The 17,922-nt window shown below is 37.3% G+C and overlaps 2 long non-coding RNA genes across 2 annotated transcripts in view; both read left to right on the forward strand.

The window, feature by feature from the left end:
- LOC112151544 overlaps positions 1 to 8,508 on the forward strand; it is a 72,839-nt gene extending 64,331 nt beyond the window's left edge. Inside the window, exon 3 of the long non-coding RNA XR_002920151.2 lies at positions 7,131 to 8,508. This is a non-coding gene — a long non-coding RNA (uncharacterized LOC112151544). The remainder of the gene's footprint in view (positions 1 to 7,130) is intronic.
- A 3,549-nt stretch (positions 8,509 to 12,057) lies between these two features.
- The window catches only part of LOC112151545, a 15,974-nt gene continuing 10,109 nt past the window's right edge, over positions 12,058 to 17,922 (forward strand). The window contains exon 1 of the long non-coding RNA XR_002920152.2: positions 12,058 to 12,144. This is a non-coding gene — a long non-coding RNA (uncharacterized LOC112151545). The remainder of the gene's footprint in view (positions 12,145 to 17,922) is intronic.

The following is a 17,922-nucleotide window of genomic DNA, read 5'->3' on the forward strand; positions in this document are numbered from 1 at the left end:
GTCAACCCTGCCCCCCCTTTACCATCCATACTTGAAAGATCTGTTTACTCACTCTCCTGCTAGCTTACACACCCTCTACGAACACTGACGCTACATCTATAATTTTAGTCTTTCATGATAGAAGTGTAATTCATACTTCTTTCTTACCTTCGTTGTTTGTCTATATCCATCGAGGGTCTCGTGCGATGGGTCTTTACGTGATTTCGTGTTTTGGTCAGTTGAGAATTACGCTCTTGCTTAGTTTATACGCAACTATTACGTATATCTTGTGCGTAATTTTTTGCATATTTGTGGCTTTTCACGACCGTTCCACGTACCACGATGTAAAACTTTTACATCACATATACGTCACACATGTCAAGTGAAAGTTACATGATTATTGTATATAAACAACGCAATAATCAAGCGTTCATGTACGATTTGCGTATTGTGTAGTGTTGTGCCAAAATATTGACTTTAGGATAAATTGTGATATTTAGTCCTGCGATTGATTCTCGATGGGTTCTCACAAAGTATCGACCTTTTATTTTTTATTTGAAGAGGCTGTAAAATGTTATATTTGTCGTCCTTTGGTGAGAAGTAACTTCAGAGGTAGATAGGGGGCGCTTGTTGCAAGACCGGCTATCGCGGGAACCAGTGTGCCTGGCAGCTACTTGAATTATTGCATTTTTGCTCGGTAGTTTACAAGAATTTTGCTCTAAAGAGTGGCATGTTAACTATTGTTAACACTGAATTGTATAGATAATTCAAACTCAATGGTGTCGAAACTTGTCAAAGACATAGTTTTACTGATTTCAGCAATGTTGCACAAAAATGTTGCACACAAGTTGTCTATTACGATAAAAAATAAATGGGGATATATTTTCCTCAAAAAAATATGTGTATTATGTGTTATTAGATATATATATTTTTTACCAATTATCAGTGTATTGTGACGTCATTGATATCGTGAGCCATGTATCGCGTATCGCATCGTATCATGGGGTACCTGGTGATTCTCAGTCCTAGTATTGTGTGACTGGTCCCCTGTCTCAATGGAGGTCCCCTGTCTCGGCTAGCGACTAGCAGCTAATTTAGAGCTGTTGTAGGCCAAAGTCTGTCTCCCCCTCTGGTCATCAGCGGGACCTATCACCTGAGTATTAGCACTTCCTGGTTCTCCACAAAACACTTTCCATCAGCCCCTGCTGTCACTCCCAGCACTATTTAGTCTTGTTTGTGCCACTCTGCCTGCATCACTGGTTCTTCTCATCCTGACCTGATTCTCTGTTTCATCTAACCCTGGTTTGTCTTCAACTCTGATTGTTTGCCGCCTGCCCCGACCCTCGCCTGGACCCTGACCACTTTGGTTGTTCTTGTGTTTGACCCCTGCCTGCCTGACCCTGATTTAGCTTTGAGGACTTTTAGCTGTGCTTCACTCTTGTTCTCCTGCCAATAAAACCTGCTACACTTGGATCAGTCATGTGCTCGTTTGTGACACCAGTGCTCTAAATTTCAATGAAGCGTGAGTTCTTTGTTTAGTCGTACTTCTTCAGGGGTTTTAATGTGGTTCATTCATGATACATCTGTGAAAATTTCACAAAAAACCCCACAAATTTTCTTACTTTTTCCACATATATTCACGTATAACCTATTTTTACCTCTGGAATGTGCAAAATGTACCTATAGTAGTTGTGTGACATACACTGCAAAAACTGACTTATTAGATCAATTAACACAAATTCTGTATTTATTTACATTTAAAAATATTAGTTTTTATCAAATTGAGTAAACTATCAAGTTTAAATTTTAATTTGATGAAATATAATCATTTTAAATTTAACAAATTACAGAACTTTAGTTAATTGATCCAATAATTCATTTTTTTCCGTGTAGCCTTAACTTGAACTAACAACCATAAATAAAAGCCATAGATAAAACTCTTACACATTACCTTTTTTTTCAATTTCAGTGTTTTTTATGACAATTAAATAATGATGGGTGTAAAAATTTATTTTAGACACTTTTATTAAGAGTTCAGTCCTCATTTTGTCGTCTGCTCTTGATTCACAACAATTTGACTAAAGAAATGCAATTTTAATCTTAATTTTCTAAATATCTGTTTTCCAACATCAGAAAAATGCCATAAGAACATGTTAAAATCACAATTTTCATTTGTTTGGGTCTTTAAAAGAAATGAAAATGACACCTTGTTTGACATCAAACATCTATAAAGATTGATGACGTCCAATCAGAGAATCTGTGAGAAGCTACAACCGAGCAGGATTTGGGTGGATGCCATAAATGGAGAATGAAAGATGGGACGTGGGTGCAGCAGCTGTGGGTTTCTGTCACAGGGCAGGAATGGGAGGCAGCTCGGGCTGGAAGGCCTTCTCTGGTAAGAAGTTCAACCAGCTCCCTGCTGGGTTTCCGGACAGATTTATGACGCAGCAAATGATAGGTTAAGCAGAGAGCTGCGAGGAGCCGGAAGCTTAGGCGTGGACCGATCCGTGTCCGCCATGCTTTAACTTGGGTCAGAGGTTTTGCGACGGCACTCCGAGATCCTGACTTTGTTGTCCTTAAGCAATTTGCCACAACTTTAAGTGTATGCTTGAGGTCCCATCTGGAAGACGCATCTGTCGTCTACGCATCTGTCCTCCCATGATGGCTCCTATTTTTACTGCTGAACCGCACCAAACCATGATGCTACTACCCCCATGCTTTCTAGCTACTTTGCAAAAGCAACTTAACCTTTACTGAAAAGTAGAGCTGAAACGATTAGTCGACTAATCGGCGACTAATCGACTATTAAAATAGTCGACAACTAATTTAATAGTTGATTAGTCGTTACTTTATGTTATATAGAGTCTGAGTGAAGTAAAGTTGAAAGTTATAATGTCACTCTGCTAGCTTTTTGGATTATTTTGGCATTTATTACGTTTTTTAGGCTGTTTTTAGAGTTTAGCTAATTTTTCAGCTACACGCTAGCTGTTTTGGCAAATTTAGGATTTTTTTTCCAGTTTTTAGTCTTTTCAGTTTTAAGATTTTTTCAGTTTTTCAGTTTTTAGTCTTTTCAGTTTTTAGATTTTTTCAGTTTTTTAGTTTTTAGAGGTTAGCTAATATTTCCGCTGCATGCTAGCTATTTTGGCTAATTTAGGCTTTTTCAGTTTTTTAGAATAATTTGGAGTTTAGCTAATATTTCAGCTGCATGCTAGCTATATTTATGGCAATTTAGGCTTTTTTTTGTTTTTAGACTATTTTGGAGTTAAGCTAATATTTCAGCTGCCTGCAAGCTATTTTGGCTAATTTAGGGTTATTTCCCGTTTTTAAGGCTAATTTAAAGTGTAGCTAGTATTTCAGCTACATGCTAGCTGTTTTGGCAAATTTAGTATTTTTTCAGTTTTTAGTCTAATTTGGAGGTTAGCTAATATTTCAGCTGCATGTTAGCTATTCTGGCTAATTTTGGCTTTTTCAGTTTTTTAGACTAATTTGGAGTTTAGCTAATATTTCAGCTGCATGCTAGCTATTTTGGCCAATTTATGCTTTTTCAGTTTTTTAGACTATTTTGGAGTTTAGCTAATATTTCAGCTACATGCTAGCAGTTTTGGCAAATTTAGGATTTTCTCAGTTTTTAGTCTAATTTGGAGGTTAGCTAATATTTCAGCTGTATGCTAGCTATTCTGGCTAATTTAGGCTTTTTTTTAGTTTTTTAGGCTAATTTAAAGTTTAGCTAATATTTCAGCTGTATGTTAGCTATTCTGGCTAATTTTGGCTTTTTTTTAGTTTTTTAGGCTAATTTAAAGTTTAGCTAATATTTCAGCTGCATGCTAGCTGTTTGGCTAATTTAGGCTTTTTCAGTTTTTTTTGGCAATTGTGACATTTAATATTTTAGCTGGCTATCATTTTCAGCGTTTTCAACTATTAGCTTCAGCATTTTTAGCTATCAATTTCAGCATCTTCCGCTATCAGCACTAGCATCTAAATACAGATTACAGCATACATCTAGTTTTTATTTAGTTTAAAATCTAATGATGGTTAAGAGCTGTGCTTTACATCCACTTTGCGCATGACCCAACTAGTCGACTAATCAGAAAAAATAATCCGTCGACTATTAAAATAATAGTTGGTGGCAGCCCCACTGAAAAGTTCAGTTGAGCTTTTTTAAAGGAAATCATGCAGAGAATCTCTTTTTTCTTCAAAAGTCTGATGTCCTAAAGGTAAGTTGCTGCACATCAAACAGTAAAATATCAGTGAAAATGTCAGATATAATCAAAGGTCCCCGAAAACGTCAACAGACTGAGACGCAGAAAATGCTGCTCATGAATATCAACAGTTTTTTCTTTTTTGTTCTCATTGAAACACAGTCAATGGCACTCTTGCCTTGAGCTGTTGTGAAATTCCAGCTCTGGTTATCCAGTGTGAGTGTGCTCCTGTAAATCACTTTGTCTGGTTAGCTGATAGCTGTTTAAGGCTCCCACAACCTCCCAGGCAGAAGAAGGTCAAGGAGCTGTGGGATGCAATTTGCTTAAATGTGCAGGTTTTCTCTTGAAATATTTACTCCGGCGTAATGGTGCGTTCAAATGCAAAGTGGCACAATTATGTAATGACAGGGAATGCATAAAGTCAACAAGAAAACTCGTTTATTTGTGAAGGAAAATGCAGAAATGTCTCTCATTTGAGTTTTTTTGTGAATTTTATGGATTCTGATTTAAAACTTGTCCCTAAAAATGACATTATAGATGAAGCAGCAAAAGAAAAGCATTTTCCTCGCTCTATAGGAGTAACTTTCCATCTTTTCTTTCTGAAGGGTGAATATTTGCTGGTTGCGAAACACTTCAAATTCCTTCAGCAACCAAAACAAGGGTTTTTTTCTTTTGCTTTGAGCACATAAAATTATAAAACATTCTTTTTTTTTTCTTTTTTTTTAAAAGCTGCACCTCTATAATTTTATCACTGGGACTGATAATGAGCAGCGCTGACTCTGCTGCTGCTGCTGGACAGTCCCGCCATAATCTCATTTTCTGATGCTTTCAGTTGACAGACACATTTATACATGAGTTATGAATAAATTTACCTCCAGCAGTCACAAACAATTCCCTTGATCTACTCCATACGGGTCAATCCCATGACTTGAAACCTCTTTGTTTGCCGTCTGAAAATTTCCAGAATGTACCTTCAAAGTGAGGCGCCTCGAGCAAACAAAGGTACGTTTACTGCAACACATTACAGACAGACCTACATGCTTTTTAGCTTATTACATAAGATGTTGAAGCAGGCCCACATGACCTTTGACACACAGAAGATGATGCATCTCAATCAAGTTGTCTCTATGGATCATCAAAAGAAATACCCTGATTTTAACATGATCAAAAGTCTTTATAAAATGAATGAACATGATGCTTTGGTTTTAAAAACAGTTTCAAATTTTTACAGGACGACCAAAAAAACTCAATCAGTAAAACTGCAGCTCCGCTCCTTGGGTTCTCACACAGACCAGAAGCATAGACCACATCAGTCCAGTTCTGAGGTCTATACTCTGCTTGTCAGACTTTAACGTTCTTTAACGCTTTATAAAGCTTTGAATGGTTTAGCACCAAAATACACGACGGACGGCCTCTCCAGTCATCTGGATCCGGTCTTTTGTCAGTTCATTGAATCCAAACCAAACATGGAGAAGCTGCATTCAGCTTCTATGCTCCACAGATCTGGCACAGACTTCTAGAAAGTTCTAGATCAGCTAAAAACAGTTAATTTATATCAAGTTTAAAGACCCACCTGTTCTAATGTGATTAGTTTTTAACCACTCTGTTACTTATTATTTTATTACAATGATGACTCCTTTAACATTTATTTTAAATGTTTCTTTTAAAGTACCACTCAAACAATATTTTTTCTCCCAGTGGTCAAAAAATTATGATTATGAGGTCTTTAGTCCACATCAATAACATTGGTTGTGTCCAAATTCCCCCGTAATCACTATATAGTGCGTTCGCCATTTTCTAGGTCTGTCTGTATCTACTATTTCCAAAATCAAGAGCACTCGAAATCTCCCAGAAGCCTTTGTGAAAAACTAGAATGCATCGATGCTCACTAGATGAGCGAATATAGACCACAATGCATTCTGGTCGAACAATTTAGAACAAAAAAACATGTTTAAATGTAATATTTGAATAAACCAACCACATTTGAACACAGTGGAGTCATAAATAAACATTGTTACCTTTATAGTTATAGTTTTTTAGTAGTTAGGAGTTAGGGGGGGAATTTGGACACAACACTTGTGTAATTTTTTAAGACTCGTTTTCTCATTAGAGTTCCCAGCATTCCTTTGTTTATATTCCACTAGCTTATAGCTCCTCACAAGCCCAAGCTAACATTAGCATAGTAAAATGAAATGGCGAGCAATACTGGAGCTATCCAGCCGTACAGTTTAGAGCCAAAAGGTATAAACAAAGACGTTAATGGATCTATTCGTCTGCAAGTAAAAAGCTTCATGATGCGTCATAAACCGGAACTTCTTACTACGTTGATCCCTGTGTGTGCATGTGTCTGTTTGTGTTTGTATTTTTTTTTTCATCTCTACAGTCTGTTTAGACACAAAAAAATGATCACTTTTGTCAATCGCTGTGTTTTATTGTGAAAAATTGGTTATATTTTGAAAATAAACCATATTTCCTCATGTATCTTGATGTAGCTTTCTGCCAGAATTGACGCGCAAAATAGACCAGACCCCGAAACGATCTGCTGCACGGCGTGAACCCTCTGCGGAGGACCCCGCCTGGTGTGATAGGTTAACTTGGGCGCCAAATGGAAGTTCCGCCTCTGTTCCACGCCGCTTCCGCGTGTCCAGTGTTAACCCGGCCTAAAGAGCCACCCTGGAGAGAGAAAAGATCCACATGTGGATCTGGAGCCGCAGGTTGCAGACCGCTGGTCTGGACCATCATAATATAGGTTATAGTGCATGCAACTTACTATTGAAATTAAATTAAAGTTCAGTGACAATGCCAATTAGTTGTTTGTAGGCTTCTAGAAGTTAGAAGCTGGGGAAAGTACGGTGCACTGGAGTGCTATCTACTCCATTATTCTTTATTTGTCATGTAGTTCTCCGTGCCTCTGTTTGGCGCACTGTAATTCACGTGTTGTCCCTCTTCCAGGTGGATCGTCTGTGCTCCTGTCCTTGGAAGTGGACCCCGCCTCTGGCTCGACTCACACCTCCTTTTCCTTCTGGATGAAGTCCATCAGCTACACTATTCAGACACGTAGTTGTAGAGTTAAATAAGCTAGTTCTTTAAGAGTCCTGGTACATCATATGTCTGTCCTGGGGGAGGATCCCACTTTCATGTGGACTTCTTCTTTTTATTCTAGAATCAGTTTTCTTTTCTTAATATTATTTTCTTTAATCATTTTTTTCTACTCAGGTTAATGAAGGTATTATTTGATTCTTGAATTTTTTGGTTCGGTGTTGATTATTTGCTTCATATTTGTTGTATTTTATGTATAGTTTAATCTTTTTGAAATTGTGTATTATTGAAATTTGAGGCAACTTTTTTCATTTTATCTTTTCTTTTTTTTTTTTTTGAGTTTCCATCATTTTACTCTCTTTCCCCTAAAAACTTTTCGCTCTACAGCTTCAGAAATAAATGCCAGCAGTCATTTCACACAAAGCTGTGGAGGAGTCTTGTAATTACAGGAAAGGACTCCACAAACTGTGTTTCAGGGTCAAGGCTGCGCACAGCGCAAGTCAGGGCTCAGCTGAGGTGGCCTCCAGCCCAAAACCCTGAGGTCTGAAGCTATTTCAGGCCGACGTCAGAAATGAAATGCATACTTGTGTGCACGGCAGAGATACAGAGAGCCCTTCATGTGCCGGTTCTCCCTCCGTCTCCTCCTCCGTGAGCCAACACAGCCGGCCTTTCACTGTCCATCACACTGCAGCACATGATCCTCACACCCATCAGCCCATTAAGGAACGTGGTCGCGCACAAAACAGACATTTCGTCTCGCGGCTGTGACTGCACACAAAGGCGATAATTGATTTATTCAGCTTGAAAAATAAAAGCTTCTTCATGAAGTCGAGGGCGTTATCCTTCTGCCCCCCGGAGTCTTCACTACACATGAAGAAATTTACTACATCAAGAGTTCCTTCTTCATTGACCTTTTCCTGCTGCTTTATCTGATCTGCTGGTGATAAAAGAGGATTCCTGAATCATGCTGCAGTTTGTGGTTCTATGAACCCCTCTGTGTTATGGTTTGGGGTTTTCTTTATTTGGTTTTGTGTTTTTGTACTTATGTTTTGTCTCCTTTGTGCACAGGGTGGCGTGGGGCAGGAGGCGTGGCCCTCTCTAACCGGTGACGCTGCACACCTGCTTCCAATTAAATCTGCTTTAAAAGCTTCCTCCTGGCTCTTCCTCCCTGCCAGGTTATTCCACTTCCATGTGGCCTCCTAGTTCCTGTAGCAGCTTTCTCTGGTCAAAGCCTCCTGCCTCCACCGCCTACCTGCTCCTTAGTTTGTTGCTGTTTCCTTCAAATAAATCTTCACTGAATTAACATCCAGTCTGGCTCTGCGTTGGGATCTGTCTACAAACCCTGACACTCTGAGCTGACGCTTGAGGACGAGCGTGACTCTTTTCACGACGGCGAGCGGTAAATGTAATTTTCAGGTTCTGATCCATGTCTGTGTCATCAGCAGCTGGCACCGTGCAGAGGCGGCAGCTGCCTCTGTGTTCCCATTGTCTGCACCAGTCGGGTCGGCATTCCTGATTCGGTTAAATTGATATATTGATACGGCTGCAACGCATTATTAGATCAGGAAGTCGCGTGATGTCATGTTTGAGCGTGCAGAAGTCCGTCTCCAGTTTCCAGCGACGTCCTCCTGTTTGTGTCTGAGGCTGAGAAACCAGCCGCCGCCGCCGAGTTATCGGATTCAAACCTGTGACCTACAAACCCAGCCTGCCCTCCTGCCCCAGAAAACCTCTCTGCTGCTGGAACATTCTAGCATTGTGTCGGAAAAAAAAAAAAACTCTAAAAGTAAACGTGTTATTTTAAACTTTTTTTATTTGTTTGTTTTAGCACATTTAAAGATGAAGATGATTCCCTTGAGATGCAACATCTTGTGTTCAAGAGGATCTTCTGCATCAGATGTTAAAAATAAAGAAAATACATTTAAAAAAATTATAAAATAAATAAATAAATAGAGCAAATAGTATTTAAGTAAATAAATGAATAAACAAACAGTAAAAAAGGGAAAAAACAAGCAAATAAACATACACAGTGTTACTCGTAGCAACACCTACAAACACAAAAACCTTTGAATGACATCACATGATAAATATAATGTAAAGTATAAAGCAATACATATTTAAATAAACAAATTCATACGTAAATAGAACAAACAATAAATACAAAAGAGCAAACTAACTCACTAAATAAATATATTAACGAACTCAACAAACAAATAAATAAATGGAACCAATATTAAATATATAAACTAACTAACCAACCGACAAATTAAATAAATAGAACAAATACTTACTAACCAACCGACTGACTGACTAACTAACCAACTAAATAAATAAATAAGTCATCATCTGTGGGGGGAATTTGAATACCTTTATTCTCATTGTACTTAATACAACGAATGTGAGTGCAGTGCAGTCCTCTCCTTTTCTGGTGTATTTGTGAATAAAATAAAATTACATTTAAAATAAAATAAAATTAAATGAATAAGTCAGACACAAACCCATGCATCATTGCGATTTATTGCTCCTAATATTGTGCCAACAGGTTAAAACAATAATGTATAATAGTCTCTAAATTAAAAAGCAAGTAAAACGCAACAAAAGTAACATTAGAAACACTAAAAAGTCATTAAAAAATCAGAAACAATGGCAAATCTTTTTTAAATGAATTAAAAAGGCTTTTGGTTTTATATTCATTTTGTTTTTGTTTTTTTGTCATGTTTTGTGAAGATGCATAAGCTGTGAAAAAACAGTTAACACTTCACTGTCTTCGATAAAATGTGAACATTTAAAGGAAATGTTTATCTGGTGACATAAACATAATAGACAACAAACACTTAAGTTTATTTTTGTGGACTTCAAATTGAAAAGAAAAGAATAGTAATAAATAATACAAACAATAAAAGATTTATGGACAGAAATTCAGTAAATAAAGTTGGATGACTGTAAATGTGTCACTATGCTCTTCCTGTCACATTCATGATGGTTAAAGTAGAAGAGAACAAAAACTCTTTAACACCTTTGAATCCGTGTGAAAAAGTCATCAGTGTTTACTTTTTTTTTTAAAGATTTGCTCTCTTTATTTTGCAGAATCTTTTGTTACAACTTGTGTAATCAGCGGTCAGTTTTTCTCTGAATTAGAATTATTTTTTTACAAATCGACTCTTGAGCGTTTTACACTTTCCATGAACCATTTTTGTGCACAGCTTCACATTGTACACAGACTGGAAAGACTTGGATTCAAAAGATAAAAAAAAAATGAAAATACACTGAAAGAGCAGCAGTTTAGGACTGAAGTGGAGACTTTTATTTTGAAAGGTTAAACCCTAATGAGAGCTGCAGTTTTACACTGTTTGGAGTTTAATTAAACAAGTTTCAACTAACGAACATGTTTCCAAACCTGCCTGGATATTTAAATAAAACCAACAAAGAAGTGGAAAAGACAGCAATATAATTATAAAGAATTACGTACTATAGTTTGTAGAAAAACTAAATTTTTTTGACAATTTTTTTTATTGTAAATTTTTTCAAAAAGTCGTTTTCATTGTGAGTTTTATACATGAAGACCGAAAATCTAATGTTTTATGTAAATAGATGCAGCAAAAACAACTTTTTAAACAAATATGTGAGTGAATTGAAGTTTTAGCACCAAAATTCTATTCAAGTAGAAAGTATGATGCGTTGACAGGAATGTGTTTTTTTAAGGTAAAGTATTTGGATTGTATTATTGAGGTGTATTTGTCTACTTATCTTAAGTTTTGTTTCTGTGTGAATTTAATCTTTTCTTTCTCGAACTGACTTGTTGGTTGGTTTTAGTGTAAAGGGGTTCTACCATGATTTTCTTAAGCCTTTCAGAGTGAACTATATCCATATATATGATCATATATTACATTTGGACCACTAAAAAACAAATTATTTATGAAATATTAGTTATATTTCATGAATTTTTCCCTACCCGGAAGTAAAACGGCTCGATTCCTGAAGCTCCGCCTGCTGCTGCGTCATGACGTCATCCCAGACAAAATCCGTGTCTCTCCCACGAAAATAATCCAAACTTCTTCAAAGATGGATGCACATGTGAAATATCTGCCTTTAGTAGGTCTGTCCATCGCTAAACTCCTTCACAACACAAATACACGCGGCTTCTGCGCAGCTGTGCGGACCGGGTGTTAAGGTGGCGTCTTAAGGTAGCGCCGGGGAAAAAGTAACACTTATTTGAGCTGGAATTTATTGAAGACAGGACACAATTGGAAGATATACGGTATTCTGCATCTAAAATGAAAGTTGTTTTTTTTCACTGATTATCACTGGTAAGGGGATAAATTGAGTGTTGTGTAAGCCGGGGGGCGGAGCTTGCAGCACAGACTCTTCCTGGAGGGAGCTGTTTGAAACGATCTTATGTCAGCACGTTTCCAACCACTCATTTTCGTGGGTATGGGAGGGGCTGCTGCAAACAGTGCTTGTTTTTATTTTAGAGGATTACTCTTAAATGCATGAAATTGACTAATTGACTAATCGCTGCAGCACTAACTGTTTCCCATCATCCCTTTGTTTATTCACTCTAGCTTCCAGCCCCTCAAAAACCCCAAACCTGACTTTACCAATGTAACAAAAATGGAAAGCATTTCGGAGCCATCCAGCTGTACAGTTTTGATCCAGATGCATAATCAGACAAAGAAAAGAAAGACGTCCATGTCCTCCATCAGGAGAAAAACGCAACATGAAGACGTTAAATGCACCAAAAACGCAATTTTCATTAGAAAAGGTGTTTTTAAGTAGTAAAAATGTGAAGTTTTAAGGAACAAATAAACAGACTCATTTAGTTTTATTTTTGCCGCCTTAACAGAACGGAGGGAAAAAAGCTGACGCTCTCTTGTCCAGTCACAAGAGAATTTATGGAAAAGAATCCTCCAGGAACGCAGCGCTCTGCACGGTTCGTTGCTGCACATTTCACGCACTTTTACGATAAGCCTCCATTCTAACGATATTATCAATAATCTGCATGTAATTCTGGATTGGAAGTCCGCGGACTGCATGTGAAGTGTAAACACGCGACAGAAGCAAAGAGGAAGCAGCTTTTATTTTAAGGCTGCAGAGAATACGCTCGGCTTTCTGTGAAGAGGACACAGCCAGCGTTCCTAGAAGTGTCAGCGGGTGATAAACGTGCAGGGACGGAGGCGCATGCACAATAAGGCCCCTGTTCGAGATATGATATTTAAGGTTGCAGAGTCAAGTGGTTCACCACATTAAAGTGTGCATTTGCAGGCTTACTTTTTTTTTTACTGAAAAACCCGATGAGGCAATTTCCTGTAGCGTTGAGCAATTTAAAAGTTAAAGTGTCGTTTTTCAGCAGCATGTGTCAAGAAAAGGAAAAAGAAAGGTGTGTGTTTTTAGTTTCCACTCCATCAGAAAGCAGGACAGGTGTGAGTATGTCAGGATTTAAGTCTGCACTTTCACCTGCACAGAGATGCTGCGATCATCTCAGACAGTCAACAAAATGATTCAACGTCTGCGCAGAAGTTTCTTCCCCTGATGTTGTTTGGAAGGGTGTGAGAGTACACTTCTCGTACGAACGGTGCTAAAAATTGAAAAGAATAGTCATGAGACATGTGATTCCACTTCCCCTGAGTGCAAAAAAAAAAACAGGTTCATTGAGGTTAATGGCGTGTTATAGACTTCTCTCTGCAGAGAGGGGGAGAGCCCCAACACAGACGGGATGATTTCTAAATGGCAGGTTTATAAATGAACACCCATGCATAAAGAACACGGCCAACTTCCCCTACAGCCGTGACTCAGAGTGAAGACGCTGAATAAAACAGATTAAGTGCAGCAGAAGTTTTCAATACTTGAATGGCTGTACTTTTTTTTCCGCAGTCATCAACGGCGTCTTCGTTCTCTGGAATGAGATAAAAAAAGAAAAACGTCTGTGTGACAGATCACTGAACGTTGGGTAACTGTCGACAGATCATATATAGCAAAAGAAAACATTTTTAAATGGGTTGAAGGAGGTTGGCGTGAAGATTCACAAGAGCGCGCCCGAATTTAAGGTAAAAAATCAAAAGATGCGACTAAACTAGATGAGTGCATTTATTTGGATTATGTGCTGAGCCTTAAAAGTGCAAAAATAAAAGTTAAAAAGGAAAATAACTTTGTTTTGCAATCAAATTTCGAGGAAAAAGACTTAGCTTCTGTTAGGACGCCACCAGGCGGCCACTTCACTTGGGAACTACTCTAAAAAATTAAAAAGATCTTACAGTTTAACCCTTTAACACCAAAGCTTTAATGTTTATGTTCTCAGATTTACTGTAACTTTTCAACCATTAACACGATGATTCCAGTGGATTCTGAAGGAGAAAAACTGGCTTTTCTTCTTCAGAATTAGCTGGAATCATCAGAAATGTTAAAAAAAAACCTCAAATGTGACGTTTTTCCCTCTGAAATTGAAGACTTTTACCCCATCAGTAGATCTTTAGTTCATAAGTTCAATTAACTTCTCGGTCTGACCAAATAAAAATAGTTTTGTGTGTAAATGTGGTAAATTTATCTATAATACTGCCACAAGTTTTACAAAGCTGCAAAAGAAATTCACATGTTGCTTTCCTAACATTAAAAATGATTTTTTTTTTTTTTGTCCAAAATGAATCCTTACATTCATTGAGTGCGGCCCACTGACCCTTTTTCCGTTTGTTTCCTCGAGATAACCACTAAAAAACTTGTTATCACAAGATAACTACAACTGCTTACTCCAGATGAGGGAATAAAAGCTCGACTGACCTGCAGTCGTCTGCGCAGCTGAAGCCGGGCTAATCCGCCTAAACCAGGGGGCTGCAACCTGCAAGCTCTCTTAGGGTGGAGATTAGCTATTATTTTAGCCCCATGCTAATGTTTTTGGCTAATTTGTTATCTACTGGGGTTTTAGGCTAATTTAAAGTTTAGCTTCTATTTTAGCAACATGCTAACGTTTTTGACTAATTTAGTTTACTGAAGAATTGTATGCTAATTTGGGGTTTTGCTAATAATTTAGCAACATTCCGCTATTTTCGGCTAATTTGTTATCTACTGAAGTTTTTTTTTTTTGAATAATTAAGAATTTAGCTTCTATTTATAGAAACAGGCTAACTTTTTGACTAATTTAATTTACTGAAGAATTTTAGGCTATTTAGGAGTTCAGCTAATTATTTAGCAACAAGCTAGCTTTTTCTTTTGGCTAATTGGGCCTCTAATTAATTTTTTATGCTAATTTAGAATTTAGCTGATATTTTAGCAATATACTAACATTTTTGGCCAATTGTTATCTACTGGAGTTTTTAGGCTAACTGAGGAATTTTAGGCTATTTCGAAATTCAGCTAATAATTAAGCAACGGGCTAGCTTTTTTGCTAATTTGACCTCTACTAAAAGTAAAAATGATAAATTATTTTTATATTTTTCCTTTTGTTCATGCCAAAAATAGACTTAATTCATATTTATTTTAAAAAAAAAAAGGTAATTAAAAAAAATCAATTTTTCTTAAAGGCTAAAGTAAATCTCCACGCTCCTTCTAGGTTCTATTCAGTAGAAAACTAGCCCAAATGGTTCTTTAACTTTTAAAGGTTGCCGATCCCTCGCCTAAATGATGATTTTAAATTGCTTTTTGACCAACAAATTAAGGACTGGGGTTATTTATTTGATCATTTCAGCTCATATGTTCACATTGTCAATGAAAAAAGATCTCAATTTAAAGTGTTTTTAACATGTTTCTTCTGGTGATGGAGGATGTATATAAAGAAAAATGAGCTCAAAACTGTTTCTGAGTATTTATTTATTCAAATTGTTGCAGACAAAAAATCCTACTTGCTATTTGTGATGTAAAAAATACTAAGGTCAAGCTCCATTCTGGTGGATCCACTCACAATAGTAGATCCATGAACGTCTTTGTTTACTCATCCGAGCTGCTGGAATCTGGCTCAAAACTGTATGGATGGCTCCAATATTGCCTTTTGTTTCATCACTAATGTTACGTTAAGGTTTGATGGGCTGTAAGCAAGAAGTAGGTGAATTCAGAGGGGAATTTCTATCCGCTCTGCAGAAACTACGTCCTAGAAAACAACACCGTTTTGGGGGATTTTGGCTAAAAAAAATGGTAAAGTCATAAATAAGAAGATAAAAAAAATGATTAGAATGGATCTTTAAGCACAAATTTTCATTAATAAAGAGCTATAATTTCAGGGGGTGTGTACTGGCTAGATCCTGTCGATACGATACTTATTGCGATAGATGTCTCACGATATAATCGCGATATGTGTCGCGATATATCACATGACTGTACCAGAATAGTCAACATTGTCTGATTTCTATAAAAAAAATATATGTAAAAAAACATAGAATGATGTGCTTCAACCAATAATGTTCTAAAAGTATGAAATTAATAAGGGGAAGAAAACTGCCAATTCTTTCCAGAAACATTTTAACATGACGGGATGAATATTGTCATGCCGATGTTTTAAATCGATACAAGTATCACCTCACGAAATATCGCGATACATCGCTGAATCGATTCTTTTGTCGTAAGGAGACGTGTTTGTATATATCACTGTAAATGTATATGTTTCATATCGAATATGTAAATGTTTGTCAAAATAAGCTACTGATTTGGTAACTCAAGGAAATGAGTTGAACTTTTGTACTTTTTTGGCCTTAAAAAAGAAAAATATAACTTAATAGACACTGAAGTTTGTTAAAAAAAAAGTACATTTGATCTGGTTTTGGAATTATTCTGATTAAACTTGGAACACAAATGAAAATTACCTACGTCTAGCATTAAAATACTCCTCTATCAGCCAATTTAGTGTTCAATTTATCGATATTTTCCTGTCAAATTTGGATAAAAATACATAATCTGACAAAATTAACATTTGATAAACCTTTCTTAGCGGATATAATTGGGACAGTTACTACATCTGTTCTTGAGGCTTAAAGGGACAAATTGAGTAAAACTTTTAGGTAAATTACTTCTGCTGGTGACAGACTCCATATTTTGACTCCCTAGAATGAGAGAGGCGAACGAGCTGATCCTTCTGATCCAGATCTGTGCCAACTGACAACATGTTTGGCACCAAAGTCCACCTGAAGATTTAATGTCAATTCCAGGTAGTTAGAGGTTTCTATTAAGATCAAATTAGTAACTTCATCGGGTTTTACTGCAGCCTCTGAGGCAGCTGAGGAATCGCCTTGACCCAAAGCGGTGAAATGAAGTCAGAGCGGCTGACCGGTGCAGCGGGATTCCTGGAAAGTGCTTTTCCATGTGGAGCGTGGACGGATCAGTTGGACTCGAGCGAGCGTGTTTGGCCACACAGGCTCCTCTGCACCCACTGAAGCTTGAATGTTTTTTTTTTTTTCTCACCTGCAACACTTGGAGAGCAAAAGGAGGGAAAGCAGACGGAGGAAGCATCACGCAGAAGGGGCTGCTGGGTATTATTACTCGTTAAGGAGATAAGATGCAGTCATGTACCAAAATAAAGATTCTCACTAAAGCACGTGAGCGTAGTGGAGCAGATCCATTACATAAAGAGATGAAGGATCTATTTTAATGTAGGATTTGCTGATGGGGGCTACTATTTTTGTCCCAGCAGAGACCATTAGTAGAAGAAATTTGGCTCAAGAACGAGCTGAAAGTTGCACAGAAATGCACCTTTTTAAAGCAGAAAGTCTGCATGCAGATGCTAAAAAATGTGCATATAAATTCAAAATACTCTCATTTAGTGTGTTTTTCTGCGTGCATTTTGCAGTGTGTCCCTGCTGGGTGAAGTTGTGGGTTCACAGAGTACAAATTTGTGAATGAAGCACCTTCCATTTATGGTGCTGAGCGAGTCGTCAGGGCCAGGAGGAATGTAATTCGAGACGAGGGTTTCCTCTCTTTACTTTCAGCTGTCGCGCTTCCTTGTCAGTGACTTGCAGTGGCGTTAGCTGCAAAAGAAGACATAAAACTTACTCTTTTAAAATAAAAAAATCCCATTTAGTCGTAACTGCACATGCTCAGTAAGAAGCCACCTCAACTGTCCAGGATGACAGTTCCTTTTTCTGAATGAGTCACAGTTTTTTAACCTCACAAGTCGACAGGTTTTCTCCCTCTGCGCATGCTAGCTAGCTAGCTAGCAGGCTTTTGTTTTTGGTTTTTTTGCCACCTGAATTTTGAACATTTCTGAGTGATTTCAAAACCGAGAGTGTGAGTCACACCTTCAGGTTTACATCTAAAACTTTAGCGCTCGCTATCCCCATGAGTAAGAAAGCAACTTTCCCTCTTGCAATACAGTAAAACCAAAACAAACGAAAAAAAAACCCTCCTCTTGAATATCATTTCACATTCCTGTAAATTACTTTGTAGACTTGAAATGAGTTTTTCTCTGCAAAGTTATATCAATTAAAACAAGGTTTCCCTTACTAAAAATAGTATAGTATATGTTTTGAAGCAGGACTGTCAAACTTAATCACACAAGGGGCCAAAATCTTAAACATACCTGAGGTCGCGGGCCAAACACGATAAACATTTATTGAACACTCTAAAACTTAATTTTCAAAATTTTAAAACCGTAACTTTTTACAATAATTATAAACTAGATATATAGCATTACCTGTGATAATGCTAGTGTGAATGCTGTTAGCTGAATTTAGCCACTGAAGATGCTAATGGTGACAGCTAAAAACTTGCTAAAGCTGATAGCCAGCTAAAATAT

This window comes from Oryzias melastigma, linkage group LG20 (assembly GCF_002922805.2).
Source record: "Oryzias melastigma strain HK-1 linkage group LG20, ASM292280v2, whole genome shotgun sequence".
Taxonomy (NCBI): domain Eukaryota; kingdom Metazoa; phylum Chordata; class Actinopteri; order Beloniformes; family Adrianichthyidae; genus Oryzias; species Oryzias melastigma.